The sequence below is a fragment of the Ascidiella aspersa genome, chromosome 2 (genome assembly GCF_963924565.1).
Source record: "Ascidiella aspersa chromosome 2, kaAscAspe10.2, whole genome shotgun sequence".
Lineage (NCBI taxonomy): Eukaryota > Metazoa > Chordata > Ascidiacea > Phlebobranchia > Ascidiidae > Ascidiella > Ascidiella aspersa.
The window spans coordinates 25,098,621-25,103,513 of NC_139448.1; positions in this window are offsets into that span (position 1 = coordinate 25,098,621).

The window sequence follows — 4,893 nt, forward strand, 5'->3', positions numbered from 1 at the left end:
AATTAGTACGATTTTTCACAGGGTAGCTATAATAAAATAAAAATACAGTGGTTGCATCAAATCCCTTAAACTTTAAGCATAACAAAACTTTCAACATAGAGTTGAACTCCCTGATAAGCTTTCAGTTACCTTTGGAACGCATATAAATGTAAATGTACATACATACATCCCTGTTGTATGCTGTTCATCTACGCTAGCCTCCTTGGATATCGCCACAAGTTGTGGCCAGGAATAATTTTGGGTTATTTGCGGACCTATTAAGTCTGTGACAGTTATGTAAATGACCTTTAAAAGGAGGGTGCGTGAGGCGTAAATAGCGGATATCGTACAAAACGGGGTAAATAACTGCCCGCAGTTCTGTAGTGATACAAACGTAATTACAGGTTCTACCCTTCGTTTGTTTGCGAGTGGTGACAGTGTGCGGTGATGCGACGCAACGCACAAGTATAGGCTTTTCAATAGTGGCGGATAACAGCAGTTGATGTTCGAGTTTAATGTGCAGTTTATTTTAAACTTTGTGTATATATGGTCTGCTTGATTTATGTTCTGATTTATGTATATGTTATGTTGACAAGAATCGAATACGTTATGACAGTGCTTTTTAACCGCCCCGGTATAGTGTACACCCAAGTGTAAACCGAGTTAACGTTAGCGTATACAACTGGCACAAAAGAGATGCAGGATATGTAGGCTACGTCAGTATTCGTGCATGTCAAACTCAATTTTTTGTTCATCTCGACTTTTTTGAAATACTAATGAAGGCTCGGCATCATATACTATGTTAAATCGCTTGGAAATGTGCATTTCTAATTTTGAAGCAAAGTTCTTAAGTGTACCACGGGAAAAAATAATGAAGCTCTGCTTTATGATATCTCAGGGACGAATAGTTATAAATCACGTAGTTTTACGGTTAGCTTGTGTTCTATGCAATATGCAACTATCCGCTGGCATTCCGCAACATATTGAGTTAGTATTTTACAATTGTCACCGATAACCGTCGTTTAAGCCTTTTGGAGCACTTAATGATCGCTGTGAGCATTCGCCTTGGCCGCAAGACGACTGTAAACATAGCTGGATTCTTATTGAATGGTCGTCATCGCGAAACTGTTGATGCACTTCACCAGACCAATTGTGTTCAAGCTCGAGACAAGACAGGGCAGTTGCTCAACTAATTTACAGTACGCTAGGGGCGTCAGATAATAGTTACCGGGGAAATGCTTTTGGCTTTGTAAATCTCACAGTTAAAAAGTTTTCATTAAGACCTGAGTTGGTATGTATAACACAACGTAAAACACGCAAAACAATTTTATTTTATTTGCCATTAGAATATAGTTTACATCACTTCTAACTTAATGTAAATAATTTTTGGAAGCCTTGTAGATTATCACCATATGTGCTTTATATTTTGAATTTATTTGTCAGAGCGTATAACGTACGAAGGTAGTATTGTGTAAACGTTATTGGGTTGAATTTAAGCCATATTTATTTTTAGAAGCGATATGCACAGAAAGTGAATCTAAAAATTTGACTTTCGTGCTTTTCAAAAGAAAAAAAATAATACCACAAGTGTTCTGGGTCGACACTCAGTTCCCCGGAAATGATTTGGCAAGAAAAAACAAGGGCGCAGCGATCGTAAATAAATTGCGTTTTACTACGCCCTTCGGTCAAACGGAACGAGAGCGGACAGCACAGAAGGAAATAGAGGCACTTCATTTCTTCGCTCGTAAATCGCGTCAGCCCGAAATCGCTATACTTCGTTGGTTGTCAGAGCGCACACAGGCCTCATCGTGGCGTAGGCGCCGTGAAGCTCTAAACACACACTCGCTCGCTCACTCACTTACTCACACCAGCAGTGAGGTCGTTCCGTCAGCCTGCAAATGTTCGCTGTGTCGTCCCACTCGTCACGGCCGATCGGGTCCAGCAATTGAACAAACAAGGGCATACCACCGCTTGCCCGCGGCCCTTTATATCAGGCCGGCCAATGAGAGCGTCGCTTGGTTTAAATCGCGTTTCTGTCCGTCCTTGTACAACAGGCGCAGCGAGAAAGCGCACGCAGGGTGTGTTCCTTTTTGTCGCCGGTCGCGCACCCGGAATAATCTATCGATTCCGCTGCGCTGACTGGCTAGCTAGCACTGGGCCAGGTCCTGAAGCTCGATATTTCGTATTTTGTGCGTCGCAAACTCATGGCTACGGTGCCGTGCGTATCGATTTAACTGCAGGGTTTAATGTTTTTAAAACGTCGACATTGCTGTGGTCAGTTGGCGTTGACACAAATCGATGTTAAAAGCCGAACGAGAAAGGGAATGCACAGCGAGGCAAAACAAGCCACTGATACCTACTTTTTAGGCCAATGGTTCAATTTTTATGAAGTGATCTTAAGTAGCACTTCTCCAGATGGTAAACGCGTTTATAATTAGTGTAGTGCAGGTCGTGTGTGGGCATTAACTGATGCACAAACGAACGATTTTTCGTTCATCATTTTCATTCTTAAGATGTAGTATTGTAGAAGACAGTTGAAAGTAATCAAGGCCACAATAAAAAAAGAACCCAGAGTAAATTTTCAGTTGCCACATCTCAGACAGCAAAATTTGTTTGATCAGCCAGCCTAGTTTTGCACCTGTTACCATGCCTATCATGACTCAGTGTCAGCAAGTGCAAGATTTCACCGGCAGCGGCGTGTGGTAATTCCCAGGGGTGTGGAATGATATAAATGCCAATGGAAATGAATCTGTGTTAAAGGGATCTGTCGGCTGTGTCAACTGTCCACTAGCAATCCCCTGTGCCTTGACAACCCTGGTGTAATACAGAGTTTTGTTTTACTAAATTCAAGCAATTTTTTGCCAGGGCTTTAGTTTTTTTGTTGTTGCCAGGAAAGGATCTGTCAGTTATTGCAATTAAAGTTTGATAGTTACCATCAACGATTACTTTACTGGATATATATATATATGTAGTTTTTACCCAGATTGTAAACTATGGATATTGCATGGGGAAAATGTTTATGCACCATAAAAACACGCAGCTATAATAAAGTTAGTCAGATAAAACTTGCTGATTGTTACACAACTGAATTTTTTTGCATGTTTAATTAACTTTTGCTGAAGGCATTTCACTTGGATTTTCCATGAAATGTGCAACTCTGGCCGCAGCTATTAGTACAACTTTGCAGGGATAAAACCAAGCGTTTCAATCTGGGTTATTACTTCAACACGTTCATCTAATTCAGGGGTAACCAAACTTTTTTTCAAAAAAAAGGTGGATTCGGGCCAGCTGTAAATATTAAAGGTCACAGGCAGGATATAAAATTTTGTATTTAACTTAATTGCCTGATTATTAATTACTAGGGCGATTATTTTTTGACTTGTCAAAAAAAGTCAAAATTTTGTCAAAATTTGCATGTTAGGTCAAAATTTGTCAACATTATTTCAAGTCAGAATCGAATAAAAATGCACAAATTCTTTATCAAATGAAAAAAAACTATAAGTTAGCTTTTTAAAATTGTTGTTCAGTTTTTGTGAAATTTGTTGTTCAATTTTATCAAAAAAATGTAGTTTCGATTTATAGTTAACGACATTTTAACTGTACTATATCTTCAGTAGAGCAAAATATGGTATATGCGAGAAGAATTAACCACTGAGGCCTCTCTGATTTGGACAAATGTATTGAACAGTATTTGCGGTCTTTTTTCACTTGTGATTTGCAATTGCCTATTTCGTATTTTAAAAACTGGGCCTACAGTTTTCTAATTTGGCATTTTTATAATTGTTTGTCTTTTTTAAATGACAAAAATATCAACCGAGTATTTTCATGAGTTTCGCATTTACCCGAAAAATAACTGATTTGTCTTCCACCAGCAAAATATATATATAGCAAGCTTTATAAAATTGTCATTGCGTTTAAAACTTAATCAAATTTAGCTTAGTTTTGCATTAGACAAACATTGTGATTAAGTCTACAGTATTAATATTCTTGTGTTAGAAGCTATACTGCAGCCAAAAGAATTAAATTGACGGCCAGATTTGGCCCACAGCAGTTTGATGACCCTGATTCAGGGGTGGGCAACTAGAGGCCTGCAGGTCTGATTGACCACCTATTTAACAAACTTAACAAATTTTTTTTAGCTATTCAAATTACACGATAACAAAATAATTCTGAATTTGTGGTGCTTAACTTTTTTATCCCGCGGACCTCATAGACAACTATTTAAAACTCAATTACCCAGTAGGAAAAACAGCACCTGCGTTTATATCTGTAATTGCAAGGTTTAGAACTGCTACATTAGACAGAAATTTAGTTAACTTTGAAAGGATATTTTATTTCAAACAATGTATGCTTTGGTAGTAAATAACAGAGAGCAAACATGATGCACTGTGACATAATGAAGGAACTGTACACTAGTCGTAAGTTTCCCAATACGTATATGCATGCAAAACTACTAACTAAAATGTACTTTATTTAATTTAAATGGTACCCCACAGCTTTCTGGGATTTTAGTTTAGCTTAAAGTTATAGGTTAAGCAAAAGGACTTGTGCATGAAAATGTGCTTGTCCTAATAAGATATTCAAAACCATAATATAAAGCCTGTTTTTCTACAACAAATACAAACCATGGTGATTTAAAAAAATTAAAATATGTTTCTACACAAATTCCCCCCTTCGAGGTATCATTCTGAATAATTGTCATAAAACACAAACGACCATAATATTGCTTGTTATCTCGCCTACACTGGGTCATGTTGGCTATCTTTCTAAATCAGCAAGAAAAGCCACTATTTTCATTTTGAAATTACGGATTTATCGCATTTTGATTGTACATAAAACCTTATATAACTATAGATTTTATTTATAATTAAACATGCTATCAGTCCATATTGTTAAAATCCTATATATTTCTTT